At 35.1% G+C, this 21,079-nt stretch overlaps 1 protein-coding gene and 1 long non-coding RNA gene across 2 annotated transcripts in view; both read right to left on the reverse strand.

Moving 5' to 3' along the window:
• The window catches only part of CNTNAP2 (contactin associated protein 2), a 1,137,498-nt gene that overhangs the window by 1,082,171 nt on the left and 34,248 nt on the right, over positions 1-21,079 (reverse strand). The gene's annotated exons all lie outside the window — the stretch shown is intronic.
• LOC118163014 lies at positions 1,569-16,931 on the reverse strand. Its single transcript, XR_004748783.1, has 3 exons — positions 16,310-16,931; positions 8,520-8,523; positions 1,569-1,582 (listed from the first exon to the last, which is right to left on the reverse strand). It is a non-coding gene; the product is annotated as an uncharacterized LOC118163014 (long non-coding RNA).

The following is a 21,079-nucleotide window of genomic DNA, read 5'->3' on the forward strand; positions in this document are numbered from 1 at the left end:
AAAAAAAAAAAAAAAAAAAAAAGTAAAACAAAGGGAACGTTTTTTTGAAATTCAGCGTGTCAACATGTAAACACTGAGTTTTGTAACAGTTTCACAAACAATCCTCTCCTAAATGAGTAATCATAGAACGTCTTGGGTTGGAAGGGACCTTAAAGATCATCCATTTCCAAACCCCCTACCATAGGCAGGGATGCCACCCACTAGATCAGGTTGCTCAGGGCCTTGTCCAACCTGGTGTTGAACACCTCCAGGGATGGGGAATCCACAAGTTCTCCGGGCAATCTGTTCTAGTGCCTCAGTAGAGTGAAGAATGAAGAATTTCCTCCTAAATAATATAAGTAATAATATTCATTTTTCAAAGTGGCACCACAACAGTTACAAGATAATCATACTAAGCTGTGAATAACTTTTGCCACATAATTTAGGAAATAAAAACTTGTAAATCAAAGGAATTGCAACCTCATGCTAAAAGCTACTCTGATACTTACAAGCAGCACAATTTTTCAGTTGTGTAGCTTCGTTAGCTGGTAAGTAATCCAGATATTGTACATAAGATACACTCACTGCAGGCAATATTTACGCCTCTTATTCTTCTCAACTGAATAAAGATTTTTTGTTTGTTTGATTTAATATTTTGAGTTGTTTCTCTATATTGTTTACAAGCTCCTTCCCCCACTTTTTTATTATTATTTTTATTATTATTTTTAAGAAAAATCTATACTTATGCGTGAAGCCACCTTGATCTAAGTTCTGCCCTACTTCTTGATGCAGATGGACAGTCAATGGCAACTAAGTTAACAGCACTCAACAAGTTACTCTTCACTATAGCCATGGTGGCTGGCAATGTATTTCTACAGAACCTTCTGCTATTAAGAAATAAAATGTTCTACTTAAATGAGGAAGTTGCTAATTATTGTCAATAAACAGGACAGAATTTGGACCTAAGAAATCTCAAACTATAAATCAGTTGCTCTGAAAGATGACAATTAACATTTTGCAGAATACTAAGAAACTATTAGGAAAAAAGAAATGAAGCTCTATAAAACTCTTATTGTCTTTGAAACATTCAAAACTTGTTTATTTCCCATATGCAATATCAATGGCTACATTAAAAGTCAACATTGAAAGGAAACGGGAAATAATTGCTTGCTTTCAACCGTATGCTGCTTGCTTTCAACCTTAAGTACGAACCCAAAGAATCATGTCTCCAGTCTGGAAGTTTAACACTCACTGTGACATATATTGAAACTGCAAAACATTAAAGGAAAGCTCTTTTTTCAAGAAAAAGACAAGCAGTTCCAAATTACCTCAGATATCAGAATGCTTACAGTTTGCAGGGCTGAAAAACAAACAAACAAAAAAACAAACACACAAAACAGTACTCTTTGTAATGAAGTATTGCTTGAACTATTGCTATTGATATTAGCTAGTTACATGTGACAGCCAAAGCATTTTGAGTAAGCTTTGAGAACATAGATCTTAGAAAGAATTGCATAGTGGGTAGAATTGTAGAGTGTTTTGGAAGAGTAGAGTGTTTTGGTTTGGAAGGGATCTTAAAGATCATCTAGTTTCAACTCCCCTGCTATGTGCAAGGACATCTTCCACTGAGTCAGGTTGCTCAAAGCCCTATCTAACCTGGCCTTGAGCACCTACATGGATGGGGCAGCAACAACTTCTCTCAGCAAAAGACAGTATTATGATCTTTATTTTATAAATTCAGGACCAAACCAAGAGGAGCTTTGGAAAAAAAAAAAAAAAAAAAAAAAAAAAAAAAAGTGGGAAAATAGATGACATTTGTGCAACTTGTTTGGAAGAGTATTTCCAAGAGTACAGTCAAAAAATGACTGAGAAAAGTATCCCAGAAGATGTGACTAAATTCCGAAGTTTTGGAACTCATCCAGAGGGAGATGCATGATTGTGTCTCTCTTCGGCAGGCAGAAAAATCAATTTGAATTCAGATTTTTGGCTTCACTGATGACTCAGTGCTCAGTACAATAAAACAAACTTATTCATTAATAAGTTTAAGGGTACTGTTCCATTTCTTCTTTTAGGGCAAAATAATCTCTTTAGATTATTGTGTAACATTAAAGCTGTGAGATACTTTCACTAAATTGTTTTTCCAAAATAGAACACAGACATATTTCCACTAATACATCACATACTGCCCTATAGACTTGTAGTTAAATTTATAATTGGTTTCCTTTCCTTTCCCATGATAAATAAACAATGTTTATTATATGTTAAAATAACTTTTTATAAATATTTTTATTTAATAAAACATTGTCAGTCCTTGAAACTAAAATGATGCTAAAACAGGACAACAAGAATATTTGATATGGCTCAACTTTTAGATCCCATATGCCCCATAGGGGCACAAATGAAAAGGAGAAAGAAAGATTGAAGGCAGATACAGGAAAGAAAGTTATTAAATACTCTATTGTGTTACTGCAAAATAGATTTTTTTTTTTTTTTTTTTAGATTTTTATTTTGCAAAGCTTTTTAATTCTTTCTTTATACACAGTCAAATGATGCATCTAGTCAATTAGGCCTTTCATGCATCACAGTTAAACAGCTCTAAGACATACTTCAGATGCTACTGTAAAAGTACAGAGACCTGCTGAGTGATGCACAAAGTCATACTGTAGTGCATAAAAGTAATAACAACTAAAGTCATGTTACGACAACAACACATAAGATCCTGAAAAACAAACAAACAAATACAGGAATTTGTGTAATAGAAAGATGTTACTGTGTTTTCCTATCTTTTTTTTTTTTTTTTTCACTTGCAACATTTGTGTTGGTCGTCTGCAGAAGCTCATGAGTAGCTGCAGCCTTTTACAACACTAAATACTGCTGCTGTTCTTTATGCAGTTCTAGCATAGGTGCCTAATCCCAGAATGACACAGGTTAAAAGGATCTTTGAAATAGCCTAGCCCAGTTGCACATCCATAGTGTCCCTCTGTTAAATTCTATTTTCTATTATATAAAAACCTGTCACAAACATGTCAAGATTGTAATACTAAGAATTCACATAGTTTCTAGAGTAGTAGCATGTTTGGGAGAGGGGTACAACAGAGTATTTGATTTGGGGTACTTGCATAAATATCAGTTTGCAGGGTTTGTAACCTGCCTTTATTATTATTGTTATTTTGCTTTCCTTTCCTTCTTCTTCCATATATCCACCAATAAAGGAGGGCTAGGGTCCATAAGATTTATGCATATGACATCTTTGTGGAAAATTTTTCAAGAAACAATGTTGGGGAGGGATGGAAAATAAGTCCTACCAGTTTCAGTCATACCTAGATTATAATAAAATAACCAAGTGTCACATGCATAAAAACACAATGAAATAATGCCTGTCCCATACAAGAATGGTATCCATCCCACCTCTCTCCCAAATCTATTTGATATCAAAATCAAGTAACTTCTGGCAATGACTACCTAAATCTTATTCTGGGGCAGCTGAGAATTGTTTTACCTTCTACCAGTTAAGGTCATATATATACACATGTACATGTGCAGCCTTAACGTTAAGGTCCATGAGCATCATTAGGGCTGTTTACTGGGTTTAAATGCTTTGCTGGAACAGTTTTAAGCTACTAATCATTTGGTGAGATTAATTATGAGTACAAGCAACACATAAAGAGGGCCTACCTGAACATCATATCAGCTATGTCAGCTGTATTTGTTTTAGAGTTTACAAGTCCCTGACAGTAGAGTTATGCTCCTTGCATAGTCTATTACTGTACATTATAAAGGACCACTAACAATTACAGTGCTATATAAATTATAAATGATGACATAGAACTCTCACTGCCCATATTTATACCAGCATATTTAAGCAGGATGAACAAGAAAGATGACTAAATAGAAAAAAATCATTGAATATATATGATTGTAATGAGCTATTCACAGTCAAAAACATGTCCTTATTAAAATCTGTCACCTAAAACCTTATTTATTTTTCCCTCTTAGAAAAATATTTACAGTTTTTGGCAGTTAATTTCCCATTTATAGATTATCTAACTCCAAAGCCAGTAGGTAAATATGAGCACCATAACTTTGTATAGAAATACTTCCAATGCCACTGGAAATACAAGTGTAAGGTAGATACGAAAAGAAGATAGTTGCTTTTCCTTTTGTAAAATCTGGGATTAAGACAACACATGGAAGAGTTGAGAGTATTGTTTATGAAGAAGACTAAAATCCAAAACACTTTTTCCCAATAATCTGACTGTTTCATTCAACTTGTGCTTAACCAGTAAATACCACTATTGCCCCCCCCCCCATTTTTTTTATTTTTTTATTTTTTTTTTTTTTTTTTAATTTACTGGAAATATACAAGTTATTATGCCTACAACATAGAAATAAAATACCAATAAATTTAATATGTTTTACATTGGAAAGACATAATTTCAATTTTTCTTAATCTGTTAATTCACTTTTTTTTTTTTTTTTTTTTTTTTTCCAAAGACCTGGTGATGAAGAATTAAAAAGGATAAAGCCAAACAGAAATGGAATTTGTGATAAAGCACAGGGGCTGCAAAGGTGGTCTGTCTGGTACAGGTAACATTAATTTCCTAAGAGAACAGAAGAGAATAAAGAATCATTTATCATTATTGCATCATTCATCAGCTGCATGGTGTCCTAAATTAACATGTTGTTGCTAATTTTACCTTGTTTTTGTAAGGCATCTTCCCAGAAGGGCTCAGCTCAATCACAACACCTGGTTTTCTGTGAGGTTCTGCTTCTTAATCAGTTTTGCAAGATACTTTAAGTCAAGGCACAAGAGGGGTCAAGTGCCTTGACTGAGAACAAGCTGTAAAACAACATTTCTGCATGAACATGAAAACAACACCTCCCTAGCTATCCATATACAATCAAACCTTTACTTGCTCCAAGGCATTTTCATAGCGGTACAGGGAGGTCACTTATTACTTTTGCTTTTATTTTGGAAAGTCTGAAAAGAAATATATTTTACCTGCTTGACAATATGCTGAGCTGCAGTTTAAGAATGAATAATATAACCAAAATGATTGCTAAGAAGTGAGCCCATCCCTACTTCCACACTCAATGCATCGTTTTCTGCAATTGGGAGATTAAGAACATTCTGACCTTCTAAGGTCACCATTCCTCAATACCCATAATAATAATAATAATGTTATAGCCAGAGGTAGCATTTCAGAAGCAAGAAAACTTTTTTTAAAAAATTATTTTTTTATTTACAGTACTGTTGACAGTACTGTACTTACCTCATAATTTTCAAATTCCTACTTCATGATACAATGTACACAATAGAATTCCTAGTCAGGAAAAGCCTTAAGATAACCTTGCTAGAGCTTTTTCCTGTAGTAAGTGTACCAAAGCAAAATGAGAAGCTTTTAAATCAGAAATATAATGTTTTTAATTTAAATAAATCCAGGCTATTCCATGCTCTAGGTACTCACTTAAAGTAAGTACATGAAACACCAAAATGGAAAAAAATAAAAACTCATAAGCAACTTCTTCCCTGCCTGCATCCATGCAGATACACCAGTACTTTCATGTTTAATTTTAGTTGTTTTTCCACCATGAACTGCAATATTTTTGCAGTCTTAAAAAGTTTCTTCCATCTCTTCTGAGATCTGAGTACCCATTCCTTATGCAAACAGGAAGTTACATCTCAGCCCCTCACCCTATTACTCTAACTCACTACCCCTCACTTACTCTCACTCAACTCCCCCTAACTCACATAACTCTCACTCAACTCCCCCCTGCTCTCACTTACCCCTCCCACTTGGCGTTGGCTCCTCACTCTGGTGTCCCTCCTGTTCCCACCCCCTTGCTCTAAATCAACCCCTGCACTCCTAAATCTCCTCCCCCCTTGTGGGTCCCCTCTCATCCAACTCAGCTCAGCTCAGCTCAGCTCAGCTCAGCTCAGCTCAACACTTTCTACTTCCCTTCCCACCCCCACTGTCACTAACACCAATAAGAACAACTTTTCTCTCCCTCTAAAACTTTGAGAGTTCACTTGTCCCTTTATATTAAAAGCAAGTAAAATAGATGCTAACAACGTCTGAGGTTTTTTTTTTTTTTTTTTTTGCCACGTAGGTTTCTGAAAAGACACACAGTTTTTAGCTCTACTACTGCTTGAAAAATAATAGCAATTCCAATTTGCATTTCTACAAGGAAAAAATCTCCTACAGATTGAATGTGAATTTTTTTACCTTAATATATGTGTGATAAGAAATAACTTATCTATGCTGATAATTATCCATTTTGCAGCTATATGACTTTATGGAGATATATATCCTATTTGTTGAAAACCTAATTTAGCTTCACATGAATACTAATTACATCATGAAGATAAACATAACTTACTTTCATTTTTCAAATAAGCTTTAGGTACACTAAAACATATTTTAAGTCCTATTCTTAACAGAACTGATTTAAAAGTACATTGGAAGAGTGCTTATATTCTACTAATACAATTAAATGCATATTTGTAGTAGAATATGTTATAAAGTACAACTCCATTGCATTTAAATAAAACCTGTAATATATCTTGCAATATTTTACTTTCATGGGCAATGAAAAATATTCTGTGATTGACAGAATGACTGACTGATAATTTTGTATACTTTATCATCTATGACTCTATATTTCTAATACATAAAAACTCAGAAGCTAATCTTTGTCTATGCTTAATGCTTTACAGCTTAATATTCAGCACTAACACAAACTTTCTTTTTTTTTTCTTTTTTAGTTTAGAGGTTACTTGTGCTAAATGGATTTTATTTATTTATTTATTTATTTGTTACATTTGAGGCACAATTTCTTCTCCCAGCACCACCCCCCAGTTCAATAAGTACTCTGATTACTGTACTAAAAATGGCAAACATAGAATGGCATTGTGTTCCACATCAAATTAACCCCCTACAAACTATAGCTGCTTAACAACAACAACAACAACAACAACAAAAACCTTGGGGGAAAAAAAAAAATAATAAAAATCTCAGATACTGGTCTTACCAAGAACAACTTAAGAAAGTAAATATTTCCATGATACTACATTCATCTAATGTGTTCTTTTTGAAGACTTATTTCCAAAACAAATTCATTTGTTTTATTTAGTGCTTTTTATATGCTTAAAAAAAAAGTGAGGAGACTTTGATAACTGAAAATAGACTGATATGTATATACAAATGTAAAATATTTTTAGAGTGCACATGGAAGATCAAGTGCCATGGTGTGATAAAAGGCTTCAGTGTTTTCAGAACTCTGAGCAGCAGTTTGCTCAAAGCACCCCCTTCTGGTAGAAATATGGAAATTTGGTGCAGATTAGGTAAAATGTTAATTTACAGCTAGTTTATATACTGAGAATCTGATTGTAAGAATCTTTGTCTGAATCGGCTTCCTCTACATTCTGAAAACTATGGGTAAAATTTAAATGTGTTAATGTGTTTGTTATATGGTTATCGGATGTTTTTTCAGGTATTTTTGTTCTTTTGTTTACATATAGTACCTCTCATGAATATAAATCTTGTAAATAAAATAAAATAAAATAAGATATTTCACAAGAGCTATAACTACTTATGCTTAAAAACAGTATTTTGCTTTGTTTATAAGAAATCTGGCCTACTAACAGAAGAGCAGTACTTTATTTTACTTTTTTAGTTTTTAGAACATTTTTCAGTGAAATTTGTTGTTGACATCTTGCTAAAATATGTTCATAAAACATAAGTATTAGATTGCTTAGTTTGCACTAAAAATGTAAATAATGTGCAGTATCTACACTAGTGACAAATATGATTAGTTTATGAGTATGCATATGTCCAAATTTAATCTCAGTTTAAAAAAATATCTTTGATTCTCATCCTATAGTTTTTACAGTAATTTTAAGTAATTATGAAAGCTCTTACTTTTTATCTAATGAGAATATATTTTTTTGTTTAAACACACACACACACACACAAAAGCAGCTATTTGCGTTTGCTGTAACTATGTCCATGTACGAGGTTAGGATGTGGTCTGTTTCTTTCAAAATGCAGAAAAGAGATGAGAGCTGAAGATCCTAATTCAGCTTCTAGTGAATTCTGCAAGAGTAAGAATAATCCTGAAAAATATTTTTTCTTGGCTCTCTATACAGAAACTTTCAACATCAGAGGAAAAAGATCTGTATGAACTACTGCTGTTACCTATAGCTCCAATCAACAAAAGAACAGAGAAATGGGGCTGGGTGAATTTTTGCTTGATTTTGCTGGAATTATCATTGTTGTCTGAACTACCACATAGTTCTCTTTCAGCTTTTTCAACATGAGCATATCCCATGCCATATATTTAGATGACAAATTATACACAAGAGACTTACATGTTAAATTACAACAAATCAAGGTAATGGGTAGTACAATTAATCAAATGATGAAGAAGCTTAAGATATATATAGAGAAAAACTTCATAACTTGAAATGACTGTGAGGCTGGTTTGGGAAAGAGACCCTATAATTGAAAGGCACTAAAATTTCTTGTGCCAAAAGTCACCTTTCTATTTAATCAGTTGATGAAAATAAAAGGTTAAAAAAAACCTTCTAAATTAAATTTTTGTTAAGACAATTATAGCAATTAAAACATCTACTCAAAGTGCCAGCATCTTTCCTTACTGCTGAGGCAAACATCTTGAAGTACATATAATTTAAAGTAATAGATTGTGATATATTGAATTTGCAAAGAACACAATCAGTGAAAAGGAGAATGTTTAACCATAATCCTGTTCTGCTCCAATTAGTAATACAACAAGCTGTTTAACTTGTGGTATGCTTATTGTTCTTAAATACTAAGTTTAACTGTGCACCTTTTAACTTAAAATGGAAAAGTATTTGTGGAAATGGAAATGTATATGCTGGAAAAGTATATGAAATGGAAAAGTATATGCTGAAACAGAGATATTCTTCCAATGACTAAAATCTGGCTGAGGTGTGGTTGAAAATTTATCCAGTATTTTTCCGGTTTAGTAATCAATTCAAATGGATTTGCTGGCTGCACAGGAGAATTTCCTGGATTGAAGATGTTAGGTAAAATGTGATAATGCCACTTTGTCTGAGGAGGGAGGAAGGAGATTGTTTATGCAGGCAAACATCATTGCATTTGGGGAACAATATTGAGATTTTATTTCCTTTTTTTTTTTTTTTTTTTTTTTCTTTTCCTAGTATTTTGAGTTCCCTCTCAGAATTTTTCCAAGAAGCACTCGTCAAAGCTTCATTTCTGAAAACACTAGTATCTGTCAGAGATGTTTAATAAGGATACTTAATAAAAATTGAAAACATTGTCATTTTCATGGAAATTCTCACCAAAGTATTCTAAGATGTTAACACTTCAAATTCCTTTAATTAAATTTAAGAATGAAAATGATGACAGCTTCTTTTAGTTATGAGGTCAGTCACATTTCTGAAATTAATCTTAAATAGCCTAAGTGACTTTGAAATTCATAACCATCATATAATTTGGAAATAAAAACATTCACAAACACAAAACACAAAAGAAAAATATTTTAGTCTAATCAACTCTCTTTCATTTTTTAACCATAACAATGTTTTATGGTTCATAATTCAAAAATATTTTGAAAAGAGTTATACCCTTAAACGGCAAAAGATAAGATGGATTTCATGGCCAATGTCATTATTGTTGCATGGTAGCAAAGTAGGAATCACAAGCTGTGTCCTAGTTTGTTCTCTGAGCTGAATTTTAATGGTGTTGCAAAGGTGAAAAACCTGTCTGATGGGGAATGCAAACCTCTGCAATTTGATAGTTGTACCAGCGTGTTGATCACTAGTAGCATTGGAAGAGGTCTGCAAAGAAATCTGTGAAGCCATGTACAGTAGATCATAATGGTAATAAAAAGGATCTCACAGGAAAAATAAAAATAAAATAATAATTAAAAAGAAAAAAAAAAGTTTATGAGAAGGCATACTTTATATAAGGAATCTGTCTCTGCAGCTCTGGATTTCAACACTTGCCTGGAACTGCATTTCCTGAGCATGGACAGCCCAATATTATGGCACCTGATGACCCATGCAGGAAATGCATGAAGATTGAGGCAACCAAAATCAACAGCAGGAGATAATGTATGAAACAGTCTCTTTAATCTGTTTTAGACCTGGGAAAATAATTATGGAGTTTATGGTTATTTCTGAGGCTGTGTGAAAGGCATATACATATAACCCCTTCTGGAGCCTACTGAGCTTAGTGGGGAGACCTTTACCAATTTCAGCAGGTTTTGAATGAGACCCTCAGTGTCACTGTGATGCTGATAAATAGATTCACTAGGTACTGATATCATTATATATGTCTCTGGACTGTCAGACAACTGAAAATGCCCTGCAGTATTAAATGAATAAGAATGCTGCAGTAGAATAAATGCAGAATGTAAATACTACTACTACTACTAATAATAATAAATCTTAGCCGTGAGAAACCATATTGAAAATAATGTACAGCACAGATATAATTTCTGTCAGATGGTAACATGGAAGCTTGTGTGTATATAAAAAAAATAAAATATTAAAACCCAAACACTGTTCAAGTATTTTAGAAAAAAAAAAAAAAAAATCTTCAAAAATATCTCAAAAGCCATCACTCTTCCTCTCCATTCATTCTAAAAGCCTAGTCACCTTGAGGGTCTCCAAAGTCAGTGTAATCAGGCAAATTCACTGAAGGGCAAATAGTGTGCTTACAAGGAGCTACTGTGTTTAAAGTTGCTGCTTTTAGAGAGAAAATAATGTTTTCTACAGGCTGTGTTAAGTACCACATCAATAGAAGTATCTGATTATGCCATTTGCATTATATTTTCTTCTATATGTAAATGTAATCAGGCTGTATTATATAGCACTAGATTATTTTTAATTAACATTTGTTAAACTTTTTTTTTTTTTTTTTTTTTTTTAATACACCATCTCAAGTTTAAAGCTTATGAAGTTATTTGACATGGTTTTTACCTCACTGAACACAACTAAAGAATAACTTCAATGTAATAACTACATGTATTACCTCAAAGTAACAATTAGCAATAAAACATCTGAAAAATCTTCTGCTTTCGTAAGGTATCCTATCATAGTATAAATGTTTAGTAAATAGAAATACTGAAGCTGAATGCTATTTTTAAATGAACTGAAGTTTCTGTATTTTCAAATAGTAAAAATCCATCCATCTGTCAAGTTTATATTTGAGCATTCTGCTCTTTTACTCACTGCTAGTGAGTAAGGAGGAATTGTCAGGAGGAATTTCTGCATTCAAATACAATGCTTTTACTTCCATATATGAAAAGTCATTTTTTGCTTTGAGATGTGCCCTAGCATCTGTTATTGCTATCTCAGAGAAGTTTGCTATAAAGTAGTATATATAGGAGACAGACATTGATATAGTTAGGAATCAGTATGACTTCTTTCTCATCTTTGCCATTGATGGGCTTTGTAGCTTGTATAAATCAGGCCCTTTTAAGTAACAGTTTCTGCAACAACCTCTTTCTTAAAGTACATTCTTTAAAAGTTCACTGTGTGAGTAAGTACAGGGTGGAGCAGCATGGGATAGAGATGAGCTCTGCTCCTCTTTATATCTTTTTCACCTGGCAGGTCTGTCTGTCTTCATAGAAGAGTCACATACACACATTGCACTGGGAAAGCCAGTCAAAGTGAAAGCAGACACAGAGCAAAACAAGGTAAACATTATATCCTGTAAGTGTGATTCTCCTGGAGTGAGGAAGTTATATTCAGCACCACGAACTTTTGGGTTACATGGTATCTGAGGGAGTTGCCATACTACTGCTATCAATATGAAATTGTTAGCCCCAGAACAATTATCATTGTTATTATTTTAATCCCTCTTTTGAGGTGTCAGCATTTCTTATTGCTAATTTTCTTACTGCTCTGAAGTTTAGAATTGAACTTTAACTTTGCTATGAGAAAAGCAATTCACAGGTAAAACAAAACGAAGGCATGCTAGCACATTAGGGACGTTTTTCTTCTTAATTTTAACATCATAGGAAACAAGGGGGCTATGGTTACTGAATACATGCCACAGTTGCACATTTATCAAATACATAATAATGGTGATGATAACACTAATAAAAAATATGCCTCAGCTTAGAATCCAATCAGTAAACATTTGAAGTGTATATAACGCGAAGCATCCTTATCGTCTCACTGAAGTAATATACTTGATTAGCTATCATGATGAGGTAGGGTCACAAACAACTCATAAATTTTAGACAGGTATTTTTTACTGAAACAATAAACTTCAAGTGAGCATTAAGATTATTCACAGAAAGGGAATCTTCAAATCAGATTTATAAATCTCAGCATAAGAAACAAATCTGAGATGCTGAGAAATAAATACAACAATAAAAAAGAGAACATAAAGATATGAGTTAAATTATCCAATTTCAAATACTAGGTGATTATTAAAACAAAAACAAAACCAAATAAAAACAACCTATGAGTAGCTACCACTAGAGAACTGTTTCTTACAATGTTCAGAAAATGCTTTTTCTTCAGTACTGTAGATTTCACATTACACTCTTCACATTGCTTCAAGGGACCAGAGAGATGAAGCAACCAAATATATTGAGTAAGTTATTAGAGTTCAATTAAATTACTAGACGTAACAGTTAGGAATGTTATCAATTTGCTTAGCAGTTAAAAACTGTTGCAGATTTTTCCATTTTTCTTCTGTTTCTGAATATTTCACGCCCCCCCCCCCCTTTTTTTTTTTTTTTTTTTTTTTTTAGTTATACAGTCCAGATATTCTAATATTCTAATTTCATAATCACAAGAACAATAACAGTTTTCTCTTACTGACTTGCTATTCTGTTCTTATTTTATCCTAGAAAGTCTGGTTTGTTAAGAATAATTTTTGTCCTTGACAGTCTCAGGTAATATTAGAATATGTTACTAAACATCACACCATAATTTAAGAAAAATAAATATTTTTCCTGGATTCAGAAGGCAAAAAGATTTAAAAGCAGACAAACAAACAAACACCTCTCTCCCTCCAAAGAAAAGCTGGGATAATTTTGTAGTATTTCTAGAAATGACCTAGATTCCTTAATAGTTTTTTACATTATTTTTTTTTCCTCAAAGCCATTGTTTTTCCATAGAAATACAGTCTTTACTGTCTGGTTTAAACACAGCACAAGATGTTCAAGTCTACTGCTTCTCTAATTTTGGAGTCACTGTTCTTTTTCTAGCAGTAGTGTAGTAGGTATCAGGTAGAAGCCATGCAGAGCAGTTTGCCCCGGTTTCCCTGGCTGAAAGGTTAGACAAAGTTGTGGAGTATTATATTACACACAAGAATTTCAGAACCTATCTGGTCTCAAGTTCTCAAGCCTCAATGTCATTCAGGATTCCATGACAAAATGAAAGATGATGCTGGCTGTGATCTCTCACAGCCTTTCACATGATCTAAGGCAGCCTGCCCATGAAAGGAAGAACTGTGTTTAAGGGCAGCTTAGAGAAAGTCATATTGTCTCTTCCCTAAACAGGAATTTCAGTAGAAAATGCTGATTCATTGAGGTCAAAACTATATAGGAAGTTTTTATTAGGATTTATGGATGAGGAACACACAGCTTCTAGGAAATCTTTGTCAGGAAGATGCTTCAAAGTCAGAGAGATACCTCAAGATCAGGAAGGGTTTTTTAGTAAAGGTGTTTGCTAGGTACTAGTTACTAGGTAGGAGTTCAACTCAGATTTATAGAGGCGTTGAATCTCCAGTAGATCAGTAGCTGTCCTACTTGCTTCATTATGGAGTCAGATGTTCTAGCTCACATTCTGGCTTTGTGAAGTTATAATATATTATACAAGCTTTAGTGTCCCTACAGAGAGACTCTAGGTGTGTGGTGAAGATGTCTGCCCTAAAAGAGTTCCAGTTTTTAAGTCTCTTTTGAGTATAGGCACAAGAAAGTTTTAGTATCCCAGGTGAGTATTGTAACCACTAAGTTATTGGTTACTTGTGTCTAAGAATCTCACATTTTTCAAAATTTCTTTGGTTTGCCCTCAAAAATTATGAAACCATTTCTTCATACTCTCTGATACTTCAGAGAGAATATTTGATTTCTAATACATCCTGATGGAAATCATTGCTGCATGACTCAAATCTTTTAGGCTGGAGATTATGTAGAGAAGAGCAGATATTTTATTTTTTATTTTATTTTATTTTTATCTGTTTGGCAGAACTAAGTTTATTTGCTTTTCATGAAAGTCACAATAGACCTCATACAGTGCCTAGAAATATTTCCCGGGTACCCCCACTTTCCATTAATTACCATTTTCTTCCTCCCAGCTGTTCCTTCTATTATTATTATTCTATCTCAAAAAGATTTTTCTGTTCTTGCAAGAAGCTATTGCCATCAATCCTTTCTGCGCTGGACCTCACTTCACCCCTCCAGCTTAAAAAGTTACTCTGCTACCCACCTGAGATGGATCAAAAATGCAAGCCAGGAGCACTTACAGGATGAAAGATTTCACAGAATCACAGAATCACAGAATCACAGAATTTCTAGGTTGGAAGAGACCTCAAGATCATCGAGTCCAACCTCTAACCTAACACTATCAGTCCCCACTAAACCATATCCCTAAGCTCTACATCTAAACGTCTTTTGAAGACTTCCAGGGATGGTGACTCCACCACCTCCCTGGGCAGCCTGTTCCAATGCCTCACAACCCTTTCAGTAAAGAAGCTCTTCCTAACATCTAACCTAAAACTCCCCTGGCGCAACTTTAGCCCATTCCCCCTCGTCCTGTCACCAGGCACGTGGGAGAACAGGCCAACCCCCACCTCTCTACAGCCTCCTTTAAGGTATCTGTAGAGAGCGATAAGGTCGCCCCTGAGCCTCCTCTTCTCCAGGCTGAATAAGCCCAGCTCCTTCAGCCGCTCCTCGTAGGACTTGTTCTCCAGGCCCCTCACCAGCTTCGTCGCCCTTCTTTGGACCCGCTCAAGCACCTCGATGTCCTTCTTGTAGCGAGGGGCCCAAAACTGAACACAGTACTCGAGGTGCGGCCTCACCAGAGCCGAGTACAGGGGGACGATCACCTCCCTAGCCCTGCTGGTCACACTATTTCTGATACAAGCCAGGATGCCGTTGGCCTTCTTGGCCACCTGAGCACACTGCTGGCTCATATTCAGCCGACTGTCCACTATCACTCCCAGGTCCTTCTCTGCCTGGCAGCTCTCCAACCACTCATCTCCCAGCCTGTAGCTCTGCTTGGGATTATTACGCCCCAGGTGCAGGACCCGGCACTTAGCCTTGTTAAACTTCATGCAGTTGACCCCAGCCCATCGGTGCAGCCTATCCGGATCCTCCTGCAGAGCCTTCCTTCCCTCGAGCAGATCGACACTCGCACCTAACTTGGTGTCATCTGCAAACTTACTGAGGGCGCATTCGATCCCCTCGTCCAGATCATCGATGAAGATGTTAAAGAGGACCGGCCCCAGCACCGAGCCCTGGGGGACGCCACTAGTGACTGGCCTCCAACTGGATTTGACTCCATTTACCACAACTCTCTGGGCCCGGCTATCCAGCCAGTTTCTAACCCAACGAAGCGTGCGCCAGTCCAAGCCAAGAGCAGCCAGTTTCTTGAGGAGAATGCTGTGGGAGACGGTGTCAAAAGCCTTGCTGAAGTCAAGGTAGACCACATCCACAGCCTTTCCCTCGTCCACCCAGCGCAACACTTTGTCATAGAAGGAGATCAGGTTCGTCAAGCAGGACCTGCCTTCCATAAACCCATGCTGACTGGGCCTGATCGCCTGCTTGCCCTTCAAGTGCCGCATGATGACTCCCAAGAGGATCTGCTCCATGAGCTTCCCTGGTACTGAGGTCAAACTGACAGGCCTGTAGTTCCCCGGGTCAGCCCTCCGGCCCTTCTTGTAGATGGGCGTCACATTTGCTAGCCGCCAGTCAGCTGGGACCTCCCCCGATAGCCAGGACTGCTGATAAATGATGGATAGTGGCTTGGCCAGCTCCTCTGCCAGTTCTCTCAGTACCCTTGGGTGGATCCCATCCGGCCCCACCGACTTGTGCACATCCAAGTGCCGTAGCAGGTCACCAACCAGTTCTTCGTGGATGGTGAGGGCCACATCCTGCTCCCCATCCCCTTCCACCAGCTCAGGGTACTGGGAATCCAGAGAACAACCGGTATTGCCGCTAAAGACTGAGGCAAAGAAGGCATTGAGCACCTCTGCCTTTTCCTCATCTCTTGTAACTGAATTGGATTTATTTTATACATTACCCCTGAAAGGTTTTGTGAAAAAGATCTCTTGCTCTTTCAATCCTGTGTGCAGAGTACAGACTGCATGCAGAGTGTTTCATAACCTATCCATGGCATGAAGACTGGTCTTTTGTGGTCGGTTTATGATGCTTGTGTTTATTACTACGGATTCTACATGTTCTTTAAGTTGTGTTGGTGGCAGTGGGATATAATTTCAGCTTAAAAGTTGAGTAAAAAATCAGTTCATTAAATGCATATTTAACTCTTTTGTCTCACTTGTGTCTCAGATTCAGCCATCCATGTAGAGGAATTCTTTCTCTCCATAAAAGGCCCTACATAAGGCAATATGTATAAGGCATTAAGTAAAATTTTCCATGAGTCGGAGACTTTCTTGCATCAGCTAATATCAGAATTTCACTTCATAACCATGCAGGAACAGCTAGGGATTTAGGGAAATTTTAAAGGAATTATTACGGCACATTTTAACTATTCAAATAATAACTACAGAAACAGTTTTCTTCACAATTTATCTGCCCCCCTACCCCCCACCCCCACCCCAGCACCGCCCCAATGTCAAAACAATATCTGAACTGAAGTGGAATCTGAATCGTAGTACTATCCTCTGTTGTTTTAGTTCACACCTTTGTAAAAAACTCTTACAAAGTATAATTTCTGGTGAAAACTGAATGTCTTCTTACCATCTCCAGCTGTGAAGTACATACTTTGCTTGTCCAGCTATCCTCTTGTTATTGTGCCTTCTGTTCTAGTCTTTGTTAAACATGAAGAGGAAAATTCTAAACAAAAAAGTGGTTAAATTTTGTAATACATTTCCTAAAGATACTCCTGAACCTCTATCATTCAATATTTTAAGGGATTTTTTGGTTTTGGGTTTTTAATTGACCAGGAATTATGCAGTTTTGTTGCAGGTGGATGGAGCAGCTGGCTTAATGAGGACTGTTCCCATTAAAATTTTTATTTTTTTTTATTTTTTTTTTAGCAAGAACTGAATTGATACATGCAATAAATATTTGTCACACCTTCCTTAACCCTGTATGTCCCAAGAGCTGAAACAAGTAACTTCAAAAACTGAAATCTTTCTTTTTTGCGAATTGTTCCATTTCTCTTTTTTTGTCAAATCCTCTATTAGGTCTAAAATTTTCTCTATAGATCAATACTACTTCATTGTCCATTATCATTTTTTTGTTGTTGTTGTCCCATTTCTCCTTTTTCTATAAAATTTACCATTATTACCACTTAGTCATTAACAGACTTTATTGGACTTTAACAGTCAGAAAGCAGGATATAAAAAGATTTCACAATTGTCTTGTGAAATCTTTTTATATCCTGTTTTCAGACTGCTAGGCTCAAATACCTCACTTTTTAAGCATGTTGTACTGCAGTTCTTTTTTTTTTTTTTTTTTTTGTATCTGCCCATTTAGCTAAAAATTGCCTTTTATTTCTTCCTCAGTCTAAGTAACTACAGTTTCCTTGAGCCACAATGCAGCTGAGCACATATTTGTTTTTCAATAGGCACTTATATGCCCTTGAGTTCAGTTGATATAAACAACCACTCTACCTTAATTAAATAGAAACAATCTAGAACAATAATTTAAGACTGATCATGTCTTTAAGCATTGTGAAGAAACTGGACCATAGGAGGTTTTCTGCTTGTTTGGTTTGGTTTTGTTTGTTTGCTTTGCTATCCATGAAAATTTGGAGAAAAACTGGTACTAACCTTGAAATACAAGAAATGTAAAGTACTATTCATCTAACCATAGTTATGTTATGCTGTTGTTCAGAAGTATCCACCTTGAACTGGTAGATAGGATATGAGACTTAACAGAGTTCCTCTTAGGAATACCTGCATGTCTACATGCAGCTAACATGACAGTAGACACTTTATTATTTTATTTTATTTTATTTTATTGTATTGTATTTTATTATTTTATTTTATTTTATTTTATTTTATTTTATTTTATTTTATTCTACTTTATTCTATTTTATTTATTTTATTTTATTTTATTATTTATTTTATTTTATTTTATTTTACCTTATTTATTTTTGGCATTTTCACTGGGTATCACTCAGCATTTTAAGTTGTTCCATGTATTTTGACACTCTTTTCTATCAGGTTCATTTTGTGCAATGCAGAGCCAAGAGTTAGTGTCCTGCTGATAGTTCCACATACCTGCAAAAGTCAGGAAGGTTTCAGATGTATGTTAATTTAGGCTAATACCTAGGCCAGAAGCACTGTATCCCATATCAATTTACCAAATCAAAATGTATCCTTTATTTGTCTTCCAGTAAAAGTAACCATGCCAATATTACATAAAGAACTTTGTGATCCCTATAAGTTTAACTGAATTCAATAGCAGAGGCCATTATGGAACTATAGAGCTAATAGCAAAAAGAAAGCACATCTCTTTCCTTTCATTGTTCCATTTTACCTGATAATATCAGCACAACTATATTTAGTATTCTTTCCCTGTCTCCTACACAGGAGTGTGTTCTATATGGCCCACACTTGGATGCAGTAAAGGAAGCAGATAAGTACATGGGTGTATAAAATGATCCCAAGCTATATTCCTGACTATGAAAATATCTCAAATAATCTTGAACACTATTTCAAGTTAAGTGGAAGTAAACCTCACTTTACATTTCTGTCCCAAAGACACTGCATGACATCTATACTGCATGATATCATCAAACTTCCACTTGCCAATAACTGTAGGCAAGGGCAAGTTATGAACATAAGAATAAGAATGTCTCTTTCTGATTTTGTTTCATCACTTTTTAGTTGCGGGAATCCAAATTGTAGACTTTATTTTTGTTGTCTTTTTGATTGTGTAGTTATGTAGACTGAAATGCATCCAATGAAACCGTAGAATGTTACTTTTTGTAAATCATATTTATATAAAGTCTAGTATAGAATGCATTTTCTGAATCTAAACACTATCAAAACATAAATGTAGGTAAGTAAAGAATTATATGAAAAATTATGTAGCAGAAATGGCCTCCTACTTTTCATAACTGAACTAATATTAAGTTGTTATTGAGATGATTATGACGATTAATCTCATCAACTATTCAACATTCAATGCTAGTTTTCAGAATCTTAATGCCCCCATTTTCAAAGAAAAGGAAGTAAATCATTCTTGCTTCTCTTTTAATGTAATTTCAATGATATAAAATTGTTAACACTTTTTCATCTCACTGACATGAAGATGTTTCTCTGAAACCATGAAATTTTGATCATAAAGCTCAAGCCAAAGTTACCAATGTTTCCTACAAAGCTCAAGTCAAAGTTATCAAAACGTTTCCTACACTATACATAGCCTCATATGGCCAAGAAAGGACAAATTATGCTAACCTAGCAATTGTTGTCTCAAATCTCTCCCAGCTTTATAAAAAAAGGAGAGGAAGCAAATGAAGGACAACTTTGGTAGATACTGGGGCCAACATTTTCTAGAGTGGTTGTTGATTTTTGAAACCCAACTTGAAGTATCCTAACGGTAACCTAGCTGTCAAAGACAATGGTTTATTTATGTCAGTCTCTTTTAAGATATCTTAGGCTGGGTCCCCAAATTAACAGATTAATTCTTCACCCTGTTTTCTGGGATGAACAGGGTGAAGATAAAAAAAGTAAATAAATTGAGTACTTAATTATTGTATTCTGATAACTAGCTTCCATATCATCTCAGTTATAGCTAGTTCAGATGCCCCTGTGATGTTCTGAAATTTGCATTGCAGGCAGCTCTTTTAGGTTACACCACTAAAGACCCTTTGAAGAAAGACATGTAAAGATATAAAAGCTTTTCTCAGGATAAAACAGTTTCTCAGGTATGACGTGTTAATTCTGAAATGTTAATTATGTCTATCTGGTTAGTTTGTAATGAAGAAACATAGTGCTTCCCCTAGTATGAATTAGCCATAACTGTGCAATCTAACAAAAATAAATAAATAAGAACTCAGTAGTTTTTAGAAAAACCTCCCAACTTGAGCCTTAGCTGTGGGAAGTGGTGCATAAAAAGATATGTGTGTCTTATATTAAGTTTTGCTGACATTTTATTGAACAGCCAATTTAACTTGGCTAACTTTAGGTTTCACCTCAAGCTTGGAGACTGTTAAGCTTTAGGTGAAACATTTTTGCTCCAGGTGGTGACTTCAGGAACTCATTCAGCAGCAATTGCAACCCAGACAGTTCTTAGCAATAAGTTCCAGCAGACTTGTCCTGGCAGTGTTGTGGAAGAATGAGCTCTGTGAATGATAAAGACCCAGAAAAGGCTGATATCCCACTGTGCACTGAATCAACTTCCTAAACAATTTTCTTAGGGGAAGTTTCTATATGAAAATAAATATTGTATGTATAAAAGTGCATATGAAAAGATTAACTCTACAAAACAAAAATAATATTTCATTGCAATAACTGTAGGTCTGTATCATATTTATTTTAATTGCCTATTTCAGAGTTTTCTTAGAGACCCATGTTCTAAAGGTAGGACATTGGCATTTGATATTATTACAAACTCCATGGTTTTTAAACATAACTTGTAACTGAAGAAATAAAAATCATTTCGGCTAGCTAGTTGCAGGTCTTGTATTAGTCTGACATTAATCAGACTAGTATAATTCATTAGCTACAGACTCCTAGACTGCAATTAATTTCACATTTTTCTCCTATGGCAACATCTTCAAAGACATTTAATAAAGATCTCTGTGAACTATTTGGTGAAGGAAAAACAGACCTTTCTGACAGAATTAATCAGCACACAGCAAGTTACTGACTAGGTGAGAGGATTATCCGTAGCTGCCTAGTAAAAAGGTAATTAAAATTGAAAAAAAAAAAAA

The sequence above is a fragment of the Oxyura jamaicensis genome, chromosome 2, assembly GCF_011077185.1.
Source record: "Oxyura jamaicensis isolate SHBP4307 breed ruddy duck chromosome 2, BPBGC_Ojam_1.0, whole genome shotgun sequence".
NCBI lineage: Eukaryota > Metazoa > Chordata > Aves > Anseriformes > Anatidae > Oxyura > Oxyura jamaicensis.